Genomic DNA, 25,739 nt, shown 5'->3' with positions numbered 1-25,739 from the left:
TCTGTCTATCTTGAGTGTAACCCAGATAGTCTGGTGATCCTCCATTTTGGTTACCTTATGTAGTTTCAGACAACCCAGCTCCTTGCTTCTGGAGTCTGTGTCACTTTTCTGTTCATCTGAACTGTTGTGTATGTACCTTTAAGGGAATAACTGGTCTTAGACTGCAGTACCGGCAGTGACCACCCCTGTACAAAAGGCCCTAGCAGGCTTCTGTAGTTTCAGTTTCAAGCTGCCTCTTGTTCAGTAAAGTACCTGTTAAACTGTTCTCCCGAAGTCCGTGTATTATTGAGGCGCGGACTTTACAGTGGCGACGAGTAAGTTCAAACTCACCTGCAGTGTGGCATCATCTCACGGGGATCTCGCCTGAAAGGAAGGTCCTGGAAGGTCGTAGTCTGAGCAACGGGCGTCGACCGAGGGCAGCCGCCCAAAGAATCCATCGGTGTTTGGAGAATTGCAGGAGAGACTGTGGTTCCAGCGAATCGTGCTGGTAGCAGGTAGCACGCTGACCATTCCGGACTGTGGCGGGCTCAAGCTCGATCGAGCGGCTCTACAAATCGGGCCGCGCAGTGTCGCCGGGAACAGAAAACAAGAGAGAGAGGGTGGAGCGCACAGGGCACAGTCGGTGCTCGAGAACAGGACAGCGGAGGGAAACTAAACGGGGGGGAAGGAAAGCGAGACGCGCTGAAGCTGCGGGTCGCCGCCATTACCCCGTAGAACGCTAGGAGCAGCGTGGCAGTAAGGGGAAGAAGCAAAAGCACGGGAGGCGCCATTTTATCCCGTTGGGGAAGAAGCAAAAGCGCGGGAGGCGCCATTTTATTCCATTGGGGAAGAAGCAAAAGCGCGGGAGGTGCCATTTTAAATTGCCCAAGATGCCGAAAAGTGGCAGTATCACTGCTTTCAACAACGAGGTAGAAGACTGGACCACGTATGTGGAAAGAATTGAAGTGTACTGCAAGGCAAATGAGGTGGCTGATGGAAAGAGGGCGTCGGTATTATTAAATCTGATGGGTGCGAGTACGTACGGCCTATTGCGGAATTTAATTACCCCAGCTAAACCAATGGAGAAAAGTTTTGAGGAGATTGTTCATATCTTACAGGAACACCTAAGCCCTACACCACTGCTGATAGCAGAAAGATTCAAGTTCCATAAAAGAAACCAGCACAAAGATGAGAGCAATGCTGACTATCTTACGGAACTACGCAAGTTATCAAAGCACTGCCAGTTCGGAGCAGGACTGGCAGACACCTTATGGGATAAGTTTGTCTGCGGGCTCCAGAGTGAAGGAACCCAGAAACGACTACTTTCAAAAAAGGACCTGACGCTAGAACAGGCTTTCAGCGTGGCAGTATCCTACGAAGCAGCAGCACGGGGAGCTGTGGAAATACAACAGAAACCACAAGAATACAGCGCTAACGAAATGGCGTATGGAGCCGAAAAGTGCTATTGCTGCGGCAGAACAACCCATGTGCAGAAGGACTGCTGGTTTAAAGACAAAATATGCAGGCAATGCGGGAAAATGGGACATATAGCAAGAGTCTGCAGGTCGGGAAAGAAGACCAACATGACAAGAACTACTAAGGAACAGTACAGGAAAGTAAAGAAACTGACAGATAGTAGTTCAGAAGATCAGGAGAGTGATAAGGACTCCAGGAGCAGGCAACTAAGTTGTTTAAAGTTACACAACGTGATCCCAAAAGAAGATCACCGAACCATTTGGGTCACCCTCATGATAGCAGGGTCCCCAGTGAAGATGGAATTGGACACAGGATCAGCCCTAACTGTCATGAATCAATGAGATTATGAGCGGCTATTCTCACACATACCCTTAAAGGACACATCCATTGTATTGAAGACATACACGGGGCAAAAGGTCTACCCCAGAGGAAAAATAAGGGTGCCAGTTGAGTATAACGGAAAGGAAACACAGAAACTATACATGTATATACTACGAGATGGAGGACCACCATTATTGGGACATGAATGGATCCGAAGACTACAATTGGATTGGCATTCCATTCTGGCACTAACTGTGACTGACAAAAAAGATGATGACGTCGCACCTGGACGTCTGTCACAAATTCTATCTGACGCGGAAGAGGTGTTCCAACAAGGACTTGGGACTCTAAAAGGAGTAAAGGCAACCATAAAGATTGAGGATAACACAACCCCAAAATTTTTCAAGGCCATACACGATACGCCCAGTTGTGGAAGCTGAACTGGAGAGTCTGGAGCGTTCAGGGGTGCTGTCTAAGGTGGACTGGAGCGAGTGGGCCACACCCATCGTTCCCGTAATGAAGAAAGCATTGAGCAGCATGCCTGGGGAGCCAAGTAAGGTTTGCATCTGTGGGGACTTCAAGGTGACTGTGAACCCAGTCCTGCACACAGTACAGTATCCGCTTCCGCGGATAGAAGATATTTTTGCCTCACTATCTGGAGGGAGACGTTTTACAAAGATTGACGTGGCTCAAGCGTATCTACAAATGGAGGTGGAAGAAGCATCTAGGAAATACCTCACGATAAACACTCACAAAGGCCTTTACCAGTACAATCGACTGGAATTTGGGGAAGCATCGGCCCCGGCTATGTGGCAGACGGCAATGGAACAAGTCCTGCAAGGGATCCCGGGGACCCAGTGTTATTTGGACGACATCCTGGTTATGGGCGAAAATGACAATGAACACCTTGCCAACCTGGAACAGGTGCTCACGAGATTGCAGGAATATGGGCTACGAGCCAACCGTCCCAAATGCGAGTTCTTCAGGAGACAAATCTCGTATTGTGGCCACATGATTGATGAGGAAGGGTTGCATAAGTCGCCGGACAAGATTGAGGCTGTAGTCAAGGCTCCAGCACCAGAAAATGTGTCGCAACTGAGGTCGTTCCTCGGGTTGGTGAACTACTACCATAAGTTCTTGCCGAATTTATCTAGAATTCTGCACCCACTGAACGCCCTCCTTCAAACTGGTGCAACATGGAAATGGAGTGATGAGTGTAAGTATGCCTTTCAGGAATGTAAATGCCAAATCACTTCAAAAGAAGTATTGGCCCACTACAACCCAACACTAACGATTCGGTTGGCATGTGATGCATCACCTTACGGCATTGGAGTGGTGCTGTCACTCAAATTCCGTGATGGTTCAGAGAGGCCAATAGCCTTTGCATCGCGCTCGCTAACCTCAGCCGAGCGTAACTATGCCCAGATTGACAGGGAGGCCCTCAGCCTGGTGTGGGGGGGTGGTGAAGAAGTTCAATCACTATCTGCACGGGCAGAAATTCACCCTACTGACTGATCATCAACCCCTGGTCTCAATTTTTAACCCAAAGAAGGGTGTTTCGGTGATGACGGTGCAACGGCTGCAAAGATGGTCACTTTTTCTAGGGGCACATCAGTATGACATAGAGTACAAAGGTACGAAACAACATGGAAACGCTGATGGGCTGTCACGCCTACCGTTGCCTACGACGGAAGAAGCACCTGCAGTGGACCCTGTGGAGATATCCCATGCGACCATAGTCAAATGTTTGCCTGTTACAAATGCAAGTATTGAGAAGGAAACCCGAAATGACCCGACACTCTCTCGGGTCTATGATTTGACGGTGAAGGGATGGCCAGCATATGGCGACTCACTGTTGCCAGCATTCTCGCCAAGGAGGGAACAGCTGTCAGTGTGCCGGGGAACCTTGATGTGTGGATCCCGAGTGGTAATTCCACCCAAGTTGAGAGATAGAGTACTAAATGAGCTTCACGAGGGTCATCTGGGAGGGGTAAAAATGAAGAGCCTAGCCAGGGCGTTTGTGTGGTGGCCGGGAATCGATAAAGAAATTGAGGATATGACCAAGAGATGCACAGGATGCCAGAAGGTCCAAAACGCTCCACCACAGGCCCCGCTACATCCATGGGAGTGGCCCTCATCTCCATGGCAACGGGTACACATTGATTTCGCTGGTCCATTTATGGGCTCAATGTTTCTAATCGCTGTGGACGCCCATTCGAAATGGCCAGAGGTCATTAAAATGTCCTCCACCACCACGGAGAAAACTATTGCAGTCCTAAGGACCATCTTCACCAGGAATGGGTTGCCAGAACAGATCTGCTCCGACAATGGCCCACAGTTTGTGTCTGAGGATTTCCAGAAGTTCCTGAAGAATAATGGGGTGAAACATTACACATCTGCCCCATATCATCCAGCCACAAATGGATTGGCTGAGAGGTTTGTTCAGACCTTTAAAAAGGCCATAAAGGCAATGTATAATGACGACATACCACTGCAACACAAGGTGGATAACTTCCTGTTTACTTATCGGAATGCGACACATGCAGTAACCAACCAAACTCCAGCCGTACTGTTTTTCAACCGGAGACTAAGATGTCGCTTGGATTTGCTCAAACCAAACATAAGACGAGATGTTGAGGATAGGCAGTTCCAGCACATAAATGAGAAGCCAACCAGGAGCTTCAAGATAGGGCAACCAGTCTTGGCCCGCGACTACCAAACAGAAAAATGGTAGCCAGGCACGATATGCACACAGCAGGGACCACTAATGTACACAGTGGACGTTGGAGAGAGCATCGTGAGACGCCATGCTGACCAGATTCTAGAGTCACAGGAACAAGCCAAACCTGTACCACAAGCATGTGCACCTGGTAATGAGCCCGAAGTACAGATTGCGTCTACCTCAGAAGCAGGGGTATTGGAAGCTGACGAACCAACCAATGACAATGAGCCAGAATTGACTCCACCGCCAGAACAGGATACTCGAGAAAGGCGCTATCCAGTCCAGATCAGGAAGCATCCTCAAAGACTGAACTTATAAATGACTATTTCAGTTGATGTATATATTACTGAGAAAATTGTAATTGTAATTAGTTATTATTTAGTTGTTAAATGAATGTTATGTACTGTTTATCTAAAAGGGGAGGAATTGTTGTGTATGTACCTTTAAGGGAATAACTGGTCTTAGACTGCAGTACCGGCAGTGACCACCCCTGTATAAAAGGCCCTAGCAGGCTTCTGTAGTTTCAGTTTCAAGCTGCCTCTTGTTCAGTAAAGTACCTGCTAAACTGTTCTCCCGAAGTCCGTGTATTATTGAGGCACGGACTTTACATGAACCACTGTCCATCACCTGGTGTACCTTTTTGTACTTCTCCTGTGGAGATTTCTTACTGTTGGTTTTCTTCCCAGACCTGCAGACTCTTGCTATGTGTCCTGCTTTTCCACACTGTCTGCAAACTTGGTCCTGTAGGATTTCTACTATGCTTTCGAAATTCTTGGTCACCGGCTTCTCTGGGGTTATTAGATTTCGCAGTAACCCATAAGTTTTTGCACCCATGGAATTTAACAAAACCAGTGCTTTCCTAGCATCTGGCACTTCATTTGCCCTGCAGTACACCTCAATACGTTCCACATATGTCGCCCAATCTTCGACTTCATTGTCGAACGTAGAGATACTGCCACTCTTCGGCATCCCTGGGTGTGATTTAACTGTCAAAAATTGCATCTCCCACGCTTCCCCTTCTTCTCCGCTGGCACAAAATGGCATCTCCCACGCTTTCCTTCCTTCCCGCGCTCGCCCTTCTTCTCCGCTGCGGCTTCTAAAAATGGCATCTCCCGCGCTCTTCCTTCTTCTCCACAGCTCAATGGCGTCTCCCGCGCTCTCCCTTCTTCTCCCCGCGGACACTGTTCAGCCCTTGAGCCCTGGCTGTGCTCTGCGCGTTCTTTTTTTTTTTTTCTGATGCCACTCGGTCCTGAACCCGGCTGTTGCTTTACCCTCTCTCTCTCCGTTTTTTTTTTTCCTCTCGACGCCGCTCAGTTTTCAACCCCCGGCTGTGCCCTGTGCGCTTCACCCTCTGTTTTACCCCATCGACGCTGCTCGGCTTTCTCTCCGCCGTCGGTCAGCTCCGGCCACCACTGTCCGGGAAGGGTCTGCACTGGACCTGTTGTCAGTCTCTTGCTGATCGTCGTGGCTGGGGAACCAAGCCCGGCTCTCCACAGCCTCCCCTGCGATGTTCACTCTCTGCTGGACGACTGGGCGGTTGCTCGTGGTCGACGCCCGTGCTCCTGGCCTCGACTTTCTTACACCGCCCTCCCGGAGCGAATCCTCGAAGGGAAATGCAGAGTTGCAGGTAGATTCGAATCGACACTCGTCGCCACTGTTAGATCCGTGATTCTGAGAGTATGATGTTTTTTTAATAACCACACGGATGCTGTAACTTAACAATAAACAGGTATTTACTGGAGGAGGGTAGTCTCAAGACTGGGGTACAGAGGCATGCGCAAGGCTTATATACAGGTGTGGTCACTGCCGGTACTACAGTATACAGGAGCTGTAAAAGTAGTTCTGTCTTAAAGGTACATACACTACAACTTTCCTTCAGGTACTTATCCAATTCCCTTTTGAAAGCGGTGATTGAATCTGCCTCCACCACCCTTTCAGGCAGTGCATTCCAGATCCTAACCACTCGCTGCATAAAAAAGTTTTTCCTCATGTCGCATTTGGTTCTTCTGCCAATCCCCTTAAATCTGTGTCTTCTGGTTCTCGACCCTTCCGCCAATGGGAACAGTTTCTCTCTATCTACTCTGTCCAGAACCCTCATGATTTTGAACACCTCCATCAAATCCCCTCCCAACCTTCTCTGCTCTAAGGAGAACAACCCCAGCTTCTCCAGTCTATCCACGTAACAGAAGTCCCTCATCCGTTATCACTGGAACCATTCTTGTCAATCTTTTCTGCACCCTCTCTAAGGCCTTGACATCCTTCATAAAGTGTGGTGCCCAGAATTGGACACAATACTCCAGTTGAGGCCGAACCCGTGTTTTATAAAGGTTCATCATAACTTCCTTGCTTTTGGACTCTGTGCCTCTATTTATTAAGCCCAGGATCCCGTATGCTTTTTTAACCACTTTCTCAACCTGCCCTGCCAGCTTCAATGATTTGTGCACACATACCCCCAGGTCTCTCTGTTCATGCACCCACTTTAGGATTGTACCCTTTAGTTTATATTACCTCTCCTCGTTCTTCCTACCAAAATGTACCACTTCGCACTTTTCTGCGTTAAATTTTATCTGCCACGTGTCCGCCCATTCCACCAACCCGTCTGTCTTCTTGAAGTCTATCACTATCCTCCTCACTGTTCACTATACTTCCAAGTTTTGTGTCATCTGCAAATTTTGAAATTGTGCCCTGTACACCCAAGTCTAAGCCGTTAATATATATCAAGAAAAGCAGTGGTCCTCGTACTGACCCCTGGGGAACACCACTGTGTACCTTCCTCCAGTTTGAAAAAGAACTGTTCACCACTATTCTCTGTTTTCTGTCACTTAGCCAATTTCGTATCCATGCTGCCACTGTCCCTTTTATTCCATGGGCTTCAACTTTGCTGGCAAGCCTATTATGTGGCACTTGTCGAACACCTTTTGGAAATCCATGTACACCATGTTAACCGCATTGCTCTCATCAACCCTCTCTGTTACCTCATCAAAAAACTCAATCAGAATCAGAGCGGCTGGGCCCGGCGGACGTGCTGCCAGGGCCCCAGCACCAGGAAACCCAGGGTGCAGCGCCTCCCCCAGACAGGAGAAACCACAACTGGATTGACACAGCAGAGCCGCCAATCCAGAGCCGGCTTGTATCAGGGCGGGCGCTGGATGTGGAAGTCGGTCCCTGGCCACCTGTGTAGGTCTTTTTGTTGCTTCAGTTTGAGCTGGAGGGGAGATGGAGGAGAAGCTGCTGGGTTTAACCCCCAGTACTTCTGAGCCCAGGAGGACCGAACAATTTCCAATGTGAGACTGTCAAGGGAGGTGGATTCTGGGGGAGATTAGGTTGCTAAGCAGGCACTGTCCGCACAATGTAAAAGAGTGCTGTTTTAGGAACAAGTATTTCTGTACAGGCTTTTAATCCAGTTTACATATACAGATTTGTTTTAATTCATTCTTGTGATGTGGGCATCGCTAGCAAGAGCAGCAAACATGGCCAATCCCCAGTTGCCCGTTGAGAAGGGGGTGGTGAGTCGCCTTCTTGAACTCCTGCAGTCCGTGTGGTGAAGGTACTCCCACAATGTTGATCGGTAAGGAGTTCCAGGATTTTGACCCAGTAATGATGAATATATCTGAGTCAGGATGGTGTGTGACTTGGAGGGGAACGTGGAGATGATGGTGCTCCCATGCAACAGCTGCCCTTGTCCTTCTAGGTGGTGGAGGTCGCGGGTTTTGGAGGTTCTGTCAAAGTTCTGGTCGAGTTGCAGATGTATAAAGTTCCTTTCCTTCGCCCACTCCCCCTCCCACTCCCTCCTCCCATAGAGGCCAGAGTCCGGGTGGCGAATTCCCTTCCCTGAAGGACATTAGTGAACCAGCTGGGGTTTTACGACAATCCAGCAGCTTTCATGGTCACTTTTTCCTAGTGCCGGCCCCACAAATGACCAGAGTCATTCAGCTCAATTTCACAACCTGCCTCTTTAGTGGGCTCTCTCTCACGCTCCCTGTTTTATATTAATTTTACAGGGTATTAGAAGGGAAGGATTTGCAGACAGTAATCTCAGACCAAACATCACGTCAAGATCTGACAGAGTCACTCGATTCATCAGATCTGAATATCACCGGCCTCTGAACATGGAAGCAAAGAGCACCGTTCACAGCGGGGAGAAACCGTACACGTGTTCTGTGTGTGGACGAGGCTTCAGCCAATCCTCTGGCCTATCGAGACACAAGCGCAGTCACACCGGGGAGAGGCCATTCACCTGCTCTGAGTGTGGGAAGGGATTCACTCAGTCATCCACCTTGCTGAGACACCAGCAAGTTCACACCGGGGAGAGGCCATTCACCTGCTCTGAGTGTGGGAAGGGATTCACTCAGTTATCCAACCTGCTGAGACACCAGCGAGTTCACAAGTGACTGCAGGGTTTGGATTCTGCTGTTATTGCTGCTGTTCATCACATCCAGGACTGAACCATGTTCATTCTGACAGTTGGGGTTTATTTCTGCTGATGTTAATAGCTCCTGTAACTGGGCTGGAATTTAATATTCTGGATAGATGTCAAATAAACCAGCTTTGTTTTAAACACATTGTTGTAGATTTTTGTCTTTCCCACCTGAGTGTTCAGCATCACCTGGCTGGAGCTCAGAAAGGACAATCTGGGGGAGGATCGTACGGCGGGAACAGAACTTCATCCTGGACACAGTCCTTCAGGGCCACACTGAGAGGGGCAAATGGCACTTTGGTCTTTCTCGTCTCTTCACTGACAGCAAAGTCGCCGTGTGGGTTAATCTCGAGGCGTGTGAGAAACGTGTCCCAGCCGCTCTCTGCCACGGTTCAGAGCTCCTAGACACGGAACAGAAGGCTCCTTTAGGAATGTACCCCAGTGCTTTTCTTTTAATGGCCTTATTAATCTGTGTCGCTACTTTTAGCGATTTGTGTATCTGTAGCCCTGGATCCCTCTGCTCCTCCAGCACATTTAGACACTTAGGGGGAAATTCAGTGGCGCCCCCTTTGGGTTGCTAACGTTGCCGGGGCTAATTTTAGCCCCGAAAAAGTTAGCGCCCCTGCTCATTAAATTCAGTGGTAGCGCCCCAGGCAGGAGGCGGGGTGCTAATGGAAGCGCTCCCCTCCCTCTTGGGGCGCAACCAGTGAATTTTGCTTCGTGTAACAGTGCCACGCCCATCGGCACATAGCACCGCGTTATAGCAGACCTCCCTCCCTGATTAAAGGAGAGGGGCCTAGCACTGCGCACACCGGGGCCCTGCTGGACCACTGGGGAGCGGGGTGTCGGATCAAGAGGAGCGCCGGGCTGAGCGATCGCGGCCAACACCCCGAAGAAGAAAGGGGAAGGGGGCAGGTGCTGGCAGTCGGCCAAAATAAAAAGTTACCACCCGACACCTGCCCTTTAAGTGGCGTTGCCATGGCTGCAGTAACGACCCCTGACCCTGTCGGACATATCGTCCGGCGATAGGTCAAGGGTCGCAACCCAAGGTTGCAGCCAGGCTGCTGTGCACAGCGATGACGTCATTGCCGGCGGTGCAGTGCAGCGGGGAGCTACCGGCTACTGCCGCCGCTAACCTCCCGCTGAATATCGTGGGAGGCACAAAGCAACCCAATTTCACCCCCTTGTCCAAGTAGTGTGTGACCTCCTTATTCTTCCCACCAAAACACACCACCTCACACTGATCTATAGTGAAATTCATTTGCCAATTACATGCCCATTCTGAAATTTATTAATGTCTTCTTGCATTTTGTCTTCCTCAGTATTAACTCTACCTCCCAATTTGGTGTCATCGACAAACTTTGAATTTGTACTTCTGATTCCCGAGTCCAAATCGTTTATGTAAATGGTGAACAACAGTGGTCCCAGCACCGATCCCTGTGGAACACCACTTCCCACCTTGAGTAGCTACTCCCAACCCCTACTCTCTATTTCCTGTTTTGTAACCAGCTTGCTATCCATAAACAGTTTGTAAGATCTAGAAGATGACCAAGGTCAGGCCCTGTGGAGTGAAGGGCCAGGCAGCAGAATGGATGGAAAGCTGGCTCCAAAACAGAAATCAGAGGGTTGGAGTTAAGGGAAGTTTGTTGCGATCTTTCCATCCATTCTGCTGCCTGGCTCTTGACTCCACATGGCCTGACCGTGGTTATCTTGTAGACCGTACATACTGCAGACATGGTGCACCAGTGGTGGAGGGGGTGGATATTGAGTCCTGTGGCAGGGGCGCCCCTGACATGGTTACAGACCCTTCAGCCACTGGAAAGACATGGAGAGCTGAGCTCGGCAGCATTAATCCTGTTTTGCTTCCTTTGGAGACCAGGTGTACGAGCAGAGTGAGCGCAGCCTTCACAGCAACCGCAATAAAATTGTTACAGTTGTGAAGGAACTTTGTGTCAGTGCACTGGACCACAAACAAAGTACGTGTGTCGATTATTGTCTGACTGCAATAATGTTACGTTTTAAAAGTGTTATATAAAGGTAAGTTGTTGTTGGTTTGAGTTTGCGGTGTGTAAATGCTGCCCTTCTCACAGCCTGTAAAAGGAGTTTACAAAAGCCATCACTGAGTGTCCAGGATAGAAATTGACAAGATTCTCTCCTCCTGGTTCCTGGCCAAGGGGGCCACGCATTCGCCCTGCTGCCCCCTGAGCCTCTCAAGATGGCGGCTGTTACCCTGGGCCTGTCACTGGGAGAAAGCCCCGCAGCTGCCGCCCCACTCGGGGCAAACGCCCGGCCCGGAGGCTCTTGTTCGGGGCCTGAGGCCCACCCGGGTGTTTGTGAAGCGGATAATGTTGAGTGTTTTAATAATGGGTCCTGGGGCCGCACTCGGGGTGTGAGCAGCCCGCGTCCCCCCGGGGTTCATGAACCCGCTCCCTGAGCTCGGGGTGTGAGCGTCCCGCGTCCCCCCGGGGTTCATGAACCTGCTCCCTGAGCTCGGGGTGTGAGCGGCCCGCGTCCCCCCGGGGTTCATGAACCCGCTCCCTGAGCTCGGGGTGTGAGCAGCCCGCGTCCCCCCGGGGTTCATGAACCCGCTCCTTGAGCTCGGGGTGTGAGCGGCCCGCGTCCCCCCGGGGTTCATGAACCCGCTCCTTGAGCTCGGGGTGTGAGCGGCCCGCGTCCCCCCGGGGTTCATGAACCCGCTCCCTGAGCTCGGGGTGTGAGCATCCCGCGTCCCCCCGGGGTTCATGAACCCGCTCCCTGAGCTCGGGGTGTGAGCGACCCGCGTCCCCCTGGGGTTCATGAACCCGCTCCCTGAGCTCGGGGTGTGAGCGGCCCGCGTCCCCCCGGGGTTCATGGACCCGCTCCTTGAGCTCGGGGTGTGAGCGGCCCGCGTCCCCCCGGGGTTCATGAACCCGCTCCTTGAGCTCGGGGTGTGAGCGGCCCGCGTCCCCCCGGGGTTCATGAACCCGCTCCCTGAGCTCGGGGTGTGAGCGGCCCGCGTCCCCCCAGGGTTCATCACCTGCTCCCTGAGCTCGGGGTGTGAGCGGCCCGCGTCCCCCCGGGGTTCATGAACCCGCTCCCTGAGCTCGGGGTGTGAGCGGCCCGCGTCCCCCCGGGGTTCATTTTTATAAATTAAACATATTTATTTAAATATGGTAGTACTTGTTACAACTCATCAATTACATAATAAATCCATTACATTCAATAGCTACAATAAAACAAAGCCTCAAAAAGCAGCTTTATGGTCAACAATATAAATACAATAATAAATTTTTACAAGTAAATCAATAATGTTTACAGTACAAACTGCCACTATTTAATAAACCAAGAAAAGAAAGAACCCGTATACGCCAGTCCTACTGGCATCGCTCAATCATTCGGTCATTCATTCCTTCGTTCGTTCGTTCGCTCAAGCGTAAATTCCATTGTTCATGTCTGCGTGCGTGCATGTTATTTGTCTACCTGCGTGCATGCGTGCGTTCGTTCATCCATCCAGACAGGCCTCATGCTCACCCAGTAGGATGCCCACTTTCATCCTGGGGAGCGAGGGCCCTTCATTCAGTCGAATATAATTTCCATTGTGTATGTGTGCGTGTGTGCGTATTATTTCTGTCCGCATGCGTGCGTTCACTTGAGCGTTCGTTCGATCATTTATACATTAAGGAAGGCTTTAACACTAAATAACACCACAATATACAAAGTCCCATAACCATATCAGAAATCAATTAAAACTTCAAGTAAACTACTTTTAACCAGAACCCGAAACTTCTTCAACAAAACAAGTAAATACCAGTTCTACGCCAGTCCTATTGGCACTCGAATAACTCCTCATTTTCACTTGATGTTATCTAACCATATAATGTCATGATCCTTGTCCACAGTCTTCAACTTTTCCACAGAAAAGAAGCCGACCACTTTCTCAAATCCCGTAAAAAAAGAAAACGACTACTCAAATGTCCTTCTTCTTGCTGTTATCACTCACAGGACCCAGCCATCAAGACATTCATTATTCCTTGCCGATATTACTTTGTTTTGCCTTTTATTTTCCTTTTTTCCTTTTTCACTTTTATCCCGTTCTCTTTTCCCATCTTATGGCTGTTCAAGCACCATACTATAGATGGAAACAGTCTGTCTTTCCTCCACCAAAATGGCGGCGCACAAACCGGCCCCCGTCACCAAACGGAGCACAGACGGGGCCGCTGGAACTCATTCGGGCCGGAGACCGTTCTTCACCTTCAGAAACCGTGCAGCATGCTCACCCACAGCATCTCCCGACTCCACTTCTGTCGACCAGCCGCTCTGCCCTAGGCCCCCCGCCTAGGGTCCTCCGTGCTGGGCCTCCAGCCTAGGACACTCTCCTCTGGGTCTTCCACCCTGGGCCTTCTGCACTGGGCCCTCCGCACTGGCATTTCCCGTGAGCAGCCGGGGTGTGGAGCAGCCCGTTCACACAGCACCGAGCAGAGCTGAGCTGCTGAGAATCTCACAGCCTCCTCCGGGGTTCATGAACCCACTCCCTGAGCTCGGGGTGTGAGCAGCCCGCGTCCCCCAGGGTTCATGAATCCGCTCCCTGACCTCTCACCTGATGTGTCAGCGGCTGCTGCCAAGGGCCGCGCATGCTCAGCTCACACTGCCCGGGTGATTGATGGGAGCTCGGACCAATAGGAAGAGTGGGGCGGGGCTGGAGGACCGAGCGGGCGGCGGGTCCTCCAACCAATTGGAGTGTGTGAGGGGCGGGGCTTGCAACATCCAGTGGGCGGGGCTCAGCCCGGAGCTCCCTCATTGGCTGAAACTCTGCATCATTTTCAAACCTGATTTCTCTCAAACTCCAGGAGAAAACTGGACCTTTCTGTTGTGGCTTTAATGTAAGACAGCTCGGGGAGTCAGGCATCATTCACCCCGAGACCTACGCTGGCCGGTAAAACCCCAGACGGTTCCTCAGTAAGGATTCATCTGGTTCCTCGCCATATATTTGTCAGGATACTGAAGCCCAGCTTTCTTACCGCCCACTCCTGGAGGCCCCACTCCCTGAGCCTACAACCTTCAGCAGGGTCAGTGGTGGAGTTCCACAGCGGGAGTGATCCCAGAGTAACTGTCGGGATCGCTCCCCCGGGGATGTTCCAGTTCATGTATTTTTTGTTATCCTGGTGTCTAACACACACATCAATAAAACAGGGAATTCCTGGAAACACGCTGCAGGCCCTTCTTTATCTGGAGATCAAATGTCTGTTGTATAATTGTACCAGCAGTTAACAGGCTCCGGTGAACTCCTCCATCTGCTATTTTAATGCAGACTTTCACCAACTTATTTTAAATGGGTTTATTTTAAATGGGTTAATGCCTGACTTAAAATGGTAGACTCAGGACTATCCCACAAACACGTTAAATCTACATAGAATAATTACCACAGTCATTTTTAGACTGGAAAGTTAAACCTGTCGTTTCACTTTAAGTCAGGAACAGATCGCAGTTTGACACCAATCTCTGATTTGACAGCACGTTTCCAGCATTCACCGTTGTTCTTCCCGACCCTAAACACAATTGTAAAGGAGCCTTCTGTACCGTGCCTAGGAGCTCTGAACCATGGCAGAGAGCGGCTGGGACACGTTTCTCACACACCTCAAGAATAATCCACACGGGGACTTTGCTGTCGGTGAAGAGAGATGAGAAAGACCAAAGTGCCGTTTGCTCCTCTCAGTGTGGCCCTGAAGGACTGTGTCCAGGCTGAAGTTCTGTTCCCGCCATACGATCCTCCCCCAGATTGTCCTTTCCGAGCTCCAGCCAGGTGATGCTGAACACTCAGGTGGGAAAGACAAAAATCTACAGCAATGTGTTTAAAACAAAACTGATTTATTTGACATATATCCAGAATATTAAACTCCAGCCCAGTTATAGGGGTTATTAACATCAGCAGAAACAAACCCCAACTGTCAGAATGAACATGGTTCAGTCCTGGATGTGATTAACAGCAGCAACAACAGCAGAATCCAACCCCTGCAGTCACTTGTGAACTCGTTGGTGTTTAAGCAGGCTGGATGAACTAGTGAATCCCTTCCCACACACAGAGCAGGTGAACGGCCTCTCCCCAGTGTGAACTTGCTTGTGTCTCAGCAGGTTGGATAACTGAGTGAATTCCTTCCCACACACGGAGCAGGTGAACGGCCTCACCCCAGTGTGAACTCGCTGGTGTCTCACCAGGTGGGATGACAGAGGAAATCCCTTCCCACACACGGAGCAGGTGAACGGCAAATCCCCAGTGTGAGTGCGTTCGTGTTGTATCAGTTTCCTTTTGCTTTTAAATCTCTTCTCACAGTCAGAACATTTAAAAGGTCTCTCATCAGTGTGAACAAGTTGATGATCAGTGAGGTGGGATGACTGAGTGAATCCCTTCCCATACACAGAGCAGGTGAACGGTCTCTCTCCAGTGTGAGTGCGCTGGTGTACAGTGAGTTGAAATGACTGCCTGAACCCAGACCCACAGTGAGAGCACCTGAACAGCCTCTCATCAGTGTGAACACGTTGATGGCATGTCAGTTCCCTGGAAATTTTAAAGCACTTCCCGCAGTCCAGGCATTGATAAGGTCTCTCGTCAGTGTGAACTCGCTGGTGTGACAGCAGGTTGGATGAATTAGTGAACCCCTTGCCACACATGGAGCAGGTGAACGGCCTCTCCCTGGTGTGAGTGCATTGGTGTCTCAGTAGACCACTTGCAATTTTAAAGCTCAGTTCACACTTAGAACATTTAAAAGGTCTCTTATCAGAGTGAACAAGTTGGTGTTTCAGCAGGTGCGATGACTGAGTGAATCCCTTCCCACACACGGAGCAGGTGAATGGGCTCTCCCCAGTGTGAACTCACTGGTGTCTCACCAGGAGGGATGAAAGAGGGAATCCCTTCCCACACATGGAGCAGGTGAACGGCCTCTCCCCAGTGTGACTGCACCGATGGGATTCCAGCTTGGACGGGGAACTGAATCCCTTCCTACAGTCCCATTTCCATGGTTTCTTCATGGTGTGGGTGTCCTTGTGTCTCTCCAGGTTGGACGATCAGTTGAAGCCTCGTCCACACACAGAACACGTGTACGGTTTCTCCCCGCTGTGAACGGTGCGATGTTTTTTCAGGCTGTGTAACTGGTTAAAGCTCTTCCACAGTCAGTGCACTGGAACACTCTCACTCGGGTGTGAGTGTCTCGGTGCTTTTCCAGTCACACTGATGTTTGAAATCTTTTCCCACAGACAGAACAGACAAACATTTTTCCTTCCACATTCAAAGGCTGATGATATTCAGGTCCTGATGAATGGAGTGACTCTGTCAGATCTTGATGTGATGTTTGGTTTGTGTTTCCTGTCTGCAAATCCTCCCCTTCTAACACCCTGTAAAAGGAGTTTACAAATGTCGGTAGGGTGGTAAATAGCGAGGAGGGTAGCCTCAGTCTGCAGAACGATACAGATGGGTTGGTCAGATGGGCGGAACAGTGGCAAATGGAATTTAACCCGGAAAAGTGCGAGGTGATGCACTTTGGGGGGTCTAACAAGGCAAGGGAATACACAATGAAGGGAAAGACCCTAGGCAAGACGGAGGGTCAGAGGGATCTGGGTGTGCAGGTACACAGATCCCTGAAGGCGGCGGAACAGGTGGATAAGGTGGTAAAAAAGGCATATGGGATACTTGCCTTCATTAGCCGAGGCATAGAATATAAGAGCAAGGAGGTTATGATGGAGCTGTATAAAACACTGGTTAGGCCACAGCTGGAATACTGTGTGCAGTTCTGGTCGCCACACTACAGGAAAGATGTGATCGCGTTAGAGAGGGTGCAGAGGAGGTTCACCAGGATGTTACCAGGGCTGGAGCGCTTCAGCTATGAAGAGAGACTGGGCAGATTGGGTTTGTTTTCCTTGGAGCAGAGGAGGCTGAGGGGGGACATGATTGAGGTGTACAAAATTGTGAGGGGCATAGATAGGATGGATGCTGAGGAGCTTTTCCCCTTAGTAGAGGGGTCAATAACTAGGGGGCATAGATTCAAGGTAAAGGGCGGGAGGTTTAGAGGGGATTTGAGAAAGAACTTTTTCACCCAGAGGGTGGTTGGAGTCTGGAACTCACTGCCTGAAAGGGTTGTGGAGGCAGAAACCCTCACAACATTTAAGAAGCATTTGGATGAGCATTTGAAATGCCATAGCATACAAGGCTACGGGCCAAATGCTGGAATATGGGATTAGATTAGACAGGGCTTGATGGCCGGCATGGACACGATGGGCCGAAGGGCCTCTATCCGTGCTGTATTACTCTATGACTCTATGACTCTATGACTCATCACTGTAGGTAGCAACATAGGAACAGGAGTAGGCCATTCAGCCGCTCAAGCCTGTTCCGCCATTCTATTAGATCATGGCTGGTCTGTATCTTAACTCCATTTACCCGCCGTGGTTCTGTAACCTTTAGTAACCTTGCTTAACAAAAATCTAGCACACTCAGTTTTGAAATTTTCAATTGACCCTCAGCCTCGACAGCTTTTTGGGGAGAGTTCCAGATTTCCAATACCCTTTGTGTGAAGATGTGCTTCCTGAAAATCACCCCTGAATGGCCGAGCACTAGTTGGAAGGTTGTGTCCCCTTGTTGTGGACTCTCCCATCAGAGGAAACCGTTTCTCTCTATCTACCCTGTCAACTCCTTTAATCATCTTAAACACCTCAATCAGATCAACCCTTAATCTTCTATATTCAAGGGAATACAAGCCCAGTCTGTGCAACCTGTCCTCATAACTTTACATCGAGTTACGGACAGGGTAGAAATTCTGAACAGACAGTACTCGTTTCCCTGGAACATTCTTCCCTCTCTTGCCCCTCCTAAGCTATAAAACCCTCATCCCACACACTCTCTCATCGCCTCATCCTCGCTGTTTGAAATCCCCATTTATCGCAGGCTCGGATTTTTCCCCATTTAGGAACATAAGAACATAAGAAATAGGAGCAGGAGTCGGCCATTCAGCCCTTCGAGCCTGCTCCGCCATCCAATGAGATCATCGCTGATCTTCTGCCTCAATTCCATTCACCAGCCCTATCGCCGTATCCCTTGATGCCCTTACTGGTCAGAAATCTATCGAATCTGTTTTGAATATACCCAATGACTGAGCCTCCACAGCCCTCTGGGGTAGAGAATTCCAAAGATTCACCACCCTCTGTAAAGAAATTTCTTCTCATCTCAGTCCTGAATGGCCGACCCATTATCCTAAGGCTGTGGCCCCTGGTTCTAGACTCCCCAGCCAAGGGAAACATTCTCCCAGCAGCCATCCTGTCAAGCCCTGTAATAATTTTGTATGCTTCAATGAGATCCCCTCTCATTCTTCTGAATTCAAGAGAATACAGGCCTAGTTTACTCAATCTCTTCTCATACGACAGTCCAATCATCCCAGGAATCAATCTCGTGAACCTTCATTGCACTCCCTCTATGGCAAGTACATCCTTCCTTAGGTAAGGAGACCAAAATTGTACACAGTACTCCAGGTGTGGTCTCACCAAGGCCCTATATAATTGGAGTAAGGCTTCTTTATTCCTGTACTCAAATCCTCTTGTAATGAAGGCCAGCATACCATTTGCCTTCCTAATGGTTTGCTGCACCTGTACATTCACTTTCAGTGACTCATGTACAAGGACACCCAGGTCCCTTTGAGCATCTGCATTCCCCAATCTTTCACCATTTAGGAAATACTCTGCCTTTCTGTTTTTTTCTACCAAAGTGGATAACTTCACATTTATCCACGTTATAATCCATCTGCCATGTTCTCGCCCACTCACTGAGCCTGTCGAGATCCCCTTGAAGCCTCTTCACATCCTCTTCACAACGGACACTGCCACCTAGCTTTGTATCATCAGCAAATTTGGAAATGTTACATTTAGTCCCCTCATCCAAATCATTGATATAGATTGTGATTAGCTGGGGCCAAAGCACCAATCCTTGCAGTACCTCACTAGTTACAGCCTGCCATCCTGAAAAAGACCCGTTTATCCCTACTCTTTGTTATTTATCAGTTAACCAATTCTCAATCCATGCTAGTATATTATCCCCAATTCCATGTGCCCTAATTTTGTTCACCAACCTCTTGTGTGGGACCTTATCGAAGCCCTTCTGAAAATCCAAATACACCACATCTACCGGTTCCCCTTTGTCTACTCCACTAGTTACATCCTCAAAGAACTCCAATAGCTTTGTCAAACAGGATTTCCCTTTCATAAATCCATGTTGACTCTGCCCAATCTTACTATTAGTTTCTAAGTGCCCAGTTATTGCATTCTTTATAATATTTCCAGCATTTTCCCAACTATTGATGTGAGGCTAACAGGTCTGTAGTTCACTCCTGAAGGTGCTGTGTGATGGTGGGGTTTCGGCCCCAGTCACTGTCTGCCCTCCAGTACCTCACCAAGTGGTAATTCTGAGCTGTGAGCCTATACTGAAGGTGCTGTGTGATGGTGGGGTTCGGCCCCATTCACTGTCTGCCCTCCAGTACCTCACCAAGTGGTAATTCTGAGCTGTGAGTCTATACTGAAGGTCCTGTGTGATGGTGAGGTTCGGCCCCAGTCACTGTCTGCCCTTCAGTACCTTGCCAAGTGGTAATTCTGAGCTGTGAGCCTATACTGAAGGTGCTATGTGATGGTGGGGTTCGGCCCCAGTCACTGTCTGCCCTCCAGTACCTTGCCAAGTGGTAATTCTGAGCTGTGAGCCTATACTGAAGGTGCTGTGTGATGGTGGGGTTCAGCCCCAGTCACTGTCTGCCCTCCAGTACATTGCTAATTCTGAGCTGTGAGCCGATACTGAAGGTGCTGTGTGATGGTGGGGTTCAGCCCCAGTCACTGTCTGCCCTCCAGTACTTTGCTAATTCTGAGCTGTGAGCCGATACAGCGAGCTGCCAACATTTTGACCATGGGGAGCAGCACAGCTGCCGGCCCTGGATGATTCTGTCTGGCAAAGCTCAAGCCAATGGTAGCACAACAACAACTTTCATTTACATAGCGCCTATAACGAAGTAAAACCTTCACTAGAGCGGAATCAGTCAAAAACTGACACCGAGACAAAGGAGGAGACTTTAGACAATGTGGAAAATTGCCGAGGTATGTCCTTTCCACAAAAAGCAGGACAAATCCAATCCAGCCAATTACCGCCCCATCACTCTGCTCTCAATCATCAGCAAAGTCATGGAAGGTGTCATCGACAGTGCAATCAAGCGGCACTTACTCACCAATAACCTGCTCACTGATGTTCAGTTTGGGTTCCACCATGACCACTTGGCTCCAGACCTCATTACAGCCTTGGTCCAAACATAGTCAGAAGAGCTGAATTCCAGAGGTGAGGCAAAAACAGGAAGGCAGATTATTATTTGAATGGTAATAGATTGGGAGAAGGGGAAGTGCAAAGAGACCTGGGTGTTCTTGTACACCAGTCGCTGAAGGTAAGCATGCAGGTGCAGCAGGCGGTTAAGAAGGCAAATGGTATGTTGGCCTTCGTAGCAAGAGGGTTCGAGTACAAGAACAAGGATGTCTTGCTGCAGTTGTACAGGGCCTTGGTGAGACCACACCTTGAGTATTGTGTGCAGTTTTGGTCACCTTACCTGAGGAAGGACGTTCTTGTCATGGAGGGAGTGCAGCGAAGATTTGCCAGGCTGATACCTGGGATGGCAGGAATGATGTATGAGGAGAGATTGTGTCGATTGGGCTTATACTCACTGGAGTTTAGAAGATTGAGAGGGGATCGCATCGAAACCTATAAAATTCTGTCAGGCCTGGACAGACTAGATACAGGAAGGATGTTTCTGATGGCCAGGGAGTCCAGAACCAGGGGTCATAGTCTAAGGATAAGGGGTAAGCCATTTAGGACTGAAATGAGGAGGAATTTCTTCACCCAGAGAGTGGTGAACCTGTGGAATTCTCTGCCACAGAGGGCGGTGGAGGCCAGTTCATTAAGTATATTCAAGAAAGAGTTGGATATATTTCTTAAGGCTAAAGGGATCAAGGGATATGGGGAGAAGGCAGGGACCGGGTACTGAATTTGAATGATCAGCCATGATCTCATTGAATGGCGGAGCAGGCTCGAAGGGCCGAATGGCCTACTCCTGCTCCTATCTTCTATGTATCTATGTGAGAGTGACTGCTCTTGACACAAGGTAGCAATTGACCGAGTGCAGCATCAAGGAGCCCGAGTAAAACTGAAGTCAATGAGAATCAGGCAGAAAACTCTCCACTGGCTGGAGTCACACCTAGCACAAAGGAAGAAAGTTGTGATTGTTGGAGGTCAATCATCTCAGCCCCAGGACATCGCTGCAGCTTTGCCTCAAGGCAGTGTCCTAGGCTTAACCACCTTCAGCTGTTTCTCCAATGTCCTTCCCTTACCATAAGGTCAGAAGTGGGGATGTTTGCTGCTGATTGCACAGTGATCAATTCCATTCACAACTCCTCAGTTAATGAAGTAGTCCGTACCCGCATGCAGCAAGACTTGGATGATATAAGTGGCAAGTAACATTCGCGCCACACAAGTGCCAGGCATTGACTATCTCTAACAAGAGAGATTCTAACCACTGACCCTTTACATTCAACGGCATTACCATCACTGAATCTCCCACCATCAACATATTGGGGGTTACCATTGACCAGAAACTTAACTGGACCAGCCACATAAATACTGTGGTGACAAGAGCAGGTCAGAGGCTGGGTATTCTGCGACAAGTGTCTCACCTCCTGACTCCCCAAAGCCTTTCTACCATCTACAAGGCACAAGTCAGGAGTGTGATGGAACACTCTCCACTTGCCTGGATGAGTGCAGCTCCAACAACACTCAAGAGGCTCAACACCATTCAGGACAAAGCAGCCCGCTTGATTGGCATCCCATCCACCACCTTAAACATTCATTCCCTCCACCACCGGTGTACCGTGGCTGCAGGGTCTACCATGTACATGATGCACTGCACCAAGGCTTCTTTGGCAGCACCTCCCAAACCCGTGACTTCTTCCACCTAGAAGGACACAAGGACAGCAGGCACATGGGAACACCACCACCAGCAAGTTCCCCTCCAAGTTACACACACCATCCTGACTTGTAAATATATCGCCGTTCCTTCATCGTCACTGGTTCCAAATCCTGGAACTCCCTCTATAACAGCACTGTGGGAGCACCTTCACCACACGGACTGTAGCGATTCAATAAGGCAGCTCAAGACCAGCTTCTCAATGGCAACTGGGGATGGGCAATAAATGCTGGCCTTGCCAGCGATGTCCACATCCCAATTCAATTAAAAAATCTAAATAGTAAACCTTTAAGAGGAGTAGAGGAGCAGAAAGAAGTGGGTGTTAGATTCCAGCTAACGCCTTGTCTCATTATTTAATTAATAGGTCCAAGAGTTGAGTGTCAACAACTTTAAGATGAGCAGGTTCTCTGTCCTCTACCGTATCTTATATTGATCCATCAAGCAGAGTAAACAGGCAAGTCCCACGTCCGACTAAGGCAGACCTTCTTTTCCAGAAGCTGTGAGTATTTCTAATGGATCCTTCCCTGTCCCAGTGACCATAAACAGTATCTCTCAGGATCCCTTCAAGCATCTTCCCTCTAATCGAGATCACACTAATTCCAGGCGCTGACTTCTCCCTGTTTTGAAAATGGGAATGACGAGAGCTACCTCCAATCTCAGGAAACAATCCCTGACTCTATGGAGCTGTTGATGATACAGGCAAGGGGCTCACAGAGCACCGTCCCATCTCTTTAAACACCCGTGAGTGGATATCATCTGGACCTGGAGCGCCATCTAATTTCAGATCTCCTATTTTATCCAAGGTGACAATCCCTTTCTATTTTAATACTTATGATGTTATTGCTCCCTGACCAGTCCCCATTTCTCCCTCATTTACAGACGTTCCCTGACCAGTCTCCATTTCTCCTTTATTTACAGACGCTCCCTGACCAGTCACCATTTCTCCTGCATTTACAGACACTCCCTGACCAGTCCCCATTTCTCTCTCATTTACAGACGCTCCCTGACCAGTCACCATTTCTCCTCCATTTACAGACGCTCCCTGACCAGTCACCATTTCTCCTCCATTTACAGACGCTCCCTGACCAGTCTCCATTTCTCCTCCATTTACAGACGTTCCCTGACCAGTCACCATTTCTCCTTCATTTACACATGCTCCCTGACCAGTCACCATTTCCCCTCCATTTACAGACGCTTCCTGCCCAGTCTCCATTTCTCCTCCATTTACAGACGCTCCCTGACTTCCTGTCTGTCCAAGAGTTTGGCGCGGGGCCTCTTTGCTGAGCGAATCGGGAGAAACCGGGAAGCGGCGGGCGGATAATGTTGAGTGTTTTAATAATGGGGCCTGGGGCCGCACTTGGGGTGTGAGCAGCCCGCGTCCCCCCGGGGTTCATGAAGCCGCTCCCTGACCTCTCACCTGATGTGTCAGCGGCTGCTGCCAAGGTCCGCGCATGCTCAGCTCACCTTCTGTTGTTCCAGTTTAAAGGTCAATCCCGCCCCTCACACACTCCGATAGGTTGGAGGACCCGCCGCACACTCGGTTCTCCAGCCCCGCCCGCTCTTCCCATTGGTCCCAGCTCCCGTCAATTACCCGGGCAGTGTGAGCTAAGCATGCGGGGCCCTTGGCAGCAGCCGCTGACACATCAGGTGAGAGGTCAGGGAGCGGGTTCATGAACCCCGGGGGGACGTGGGCCGCTCACACCCCAAGCTCAGGGAGTGGGTTCATGAACCCCGGGGGGACGCGGGATGCTCACACCCCGAGCTCAGGGAGCGGGTTCATGAACCCCGGGGGGACGCGGGCCACTCACACCCCGAGCTCAGGGAACGGGTTCATGAAACCCAGGGGGACATGGGCCGCTCACACCCCGAGCTCAGGGAATGGGTTCATGAACCCCGGGGGGACGCGGGCTGCTCACACCCCGAGCTCAGGGAGCGGGTTCATGAACCCCGGGGGGACGCGGGCTGCTCACACCCCGAGCTCAGGGAGCGGGTTCATGAACCCCGGGGGGACGCGGGCTGCTCACACCCCGCGCTCAGGGAGCGGGTTCATGAACCCCGGGGGGACGCGGGCTGCTCACACCCCGAGTGCGGCCCCAGGCCCCATTATTAAAACACTCAACATTATCCGCTTCACAAACACCCAGGGTGGGCCTCAGGCCCCGAACAAGAGCCTCCGGGCCGGGCGTTTGCCCCGAGCGGGGCAGCAGCTGTGGGGCTTTCTCCTGGTGACAGGCCCGGGGTAACGGACGCCATCTTGAGAGGCTCAGGGGGCAGCAGGGTGCATGCGTGGCCCCCTTGGCCAGGAACCAGGAGGAGAGAATCTTGTCAATTTCTATCCTGGACTCACAGTGATGGCTTTTGTAAACTCCTTTTACAGGCTGTGAGAAGGGCAGCATTTACACACCGCAAATTCAGACCAAACATCACATCAAGGTCTGAGAGAGTCACTCCATTCATCAGGACCCGAATATCATCGGCCTCTGAATGTGGAAGGAGAAATGTTTGTCTGTTCTGTCTGTGGGGAAAGATTTCAATCAGTGTGACTGGAAAAGTACTGAGACTCTCACACCCGAGTGAGAGTGTTCCAGTGCACTGACTGTGGAAATAGCTTTAACCAGTTACACAGCCTGAAAAATCATCGCACCTTTCACAGTGAGGAGAAACCATACACGTGTTCTGTGTGTGGATGAGACTTTAACCGATCGTCCAACCTGGAGAGACACAAGGACACCCGCACCACAGGGAAACCATGGAAATGTGGGGACTGTGGGAAGGGATTCAGCTCCCCGTCCCGACTGGAAACTCATCGGCGCATTCACACCGGGGAGAGGCCGTTCACCTGCTCTGTGTGTGGGAAGGGATTCAGTCAGTCATCACACCTTCTGACGCACCAGCGAGTTCATACTGGGGAGAGACCGTTCAGTTGCTCTCATTGCGGGAAGAGATTCGGGCAGTTATCTAACCTCACTGACCACCAGCGAATTCACACGGGAGAGAAGCCATTCAGTTGCTCTCAGTGCGGGAAGAGGTTCGGGCAGTCATCTAGTCTCACTGACCACCAGCGAGTTCACACTGGGGAGAGGCCATTCACCTGCATTGTGTGTGGAAAGGGATTTGCTCGATTAGCCAACCTCTCTAAACACCAACTTGTTCACACTGAAAAGAGACCTTTCAAATGTTCTGAGTGTGAGAAGAGCTTTAAAAGCACAAGAGATCTACTGACACACCAATACACTCACACTGGGGAGAGGCCGTTCATCTGCTGTTTGTGGGAAGGGATTTGCTAATTCATCCAACCTGCTGACACACCATTGAGTTCACACTGGGGAGAGGCCGTTCACCTGCTCCATTTGTGGGAAAAAATTCATTCAGTCATCCCACCTGCTGACACACCAGCGAGTTCACAGTGGGGAGCGGGCGTTCACCTGCTCCGTGTGTGGGAAGGGATTCAGTGATTCATCCACCCTGCTGAGACATCAGCAAGTTCACACTGGGGAGAGACCATTCACCTCTGTGTGTGGGACGGGATTCATTCAGTCATCCCACCTGCTGAATCATCAGCGAGTTCACACTGGGGAGAGACCGTTCACCTGCTCCGAGTGTGGGAAGGGATTCACTCGGTCATCCCACCTGCTGAAACACCAGCGACTTCACAAGTGACTGCAGTGGTTGGATTCTGCTGTTATTGCTGTTGTTAATCATATCCAGGACTGAACCTTGTTCATTCTGACAGTTGGGGTTTGTTTCTGCTGAAGTTAATAACTTCTATAACTGGGCTGGAGTTTAATATTCTTGATAAACGTCAAATAATTCAGTTTTGTTT

At 50.1% G+C, this 25,739-nt stretch overlaps 2 pseudogenes across 1 annotated transcript in view; one reads left to right on the top strand and one right to left on the bottom strand.

Moving 5' to 3' along the window:
* LOC147118680 (uncharacterized) overlaps positions 1–22,884 on the bottom strand; it is a 96,733-nt pseudogene extending 73,849 nt beyond the window's left edge. The window contains exons 1-2 of the transcript XR_015077937.1: positions 20,138–22,884; positions 15,006–16,280 (exon numbers count right to left, since the gene is read on the bottom strand). The product of XR_015077937.1 is annotated as an uncharacterized LOC147118680 (transcript). The remainder of the gene's footprint in view (positions 1–15,005; positions 16,281–20,137) is intronic.
* On the top strand, positions 19,992–25,294 carry LOC147118679 (uncharacterized; annotated as a pseudogene).
* The last annotated feature ends 445 nt before the right edge of the window (positions 25,295–25,739 follow it).

This window comes from Somniosus microcephalus, chromosome 4, assembly GCF_052327205.1.
Source record: "Somniosus microcephalus isolate GS21.2 chromosome 4, FLI_Smic_1.0, whole genome shotgun sequence".
Lineage (NCBI taxonomy): Eukaryota > Metazoa > Chordata > Chondrichthyes > Squaliformes > Somniosidae > Somniosus > Somniosus microcephalus.
This window is presented reverse-complemented; position numbering and strand designations above follow the sequence as displayed.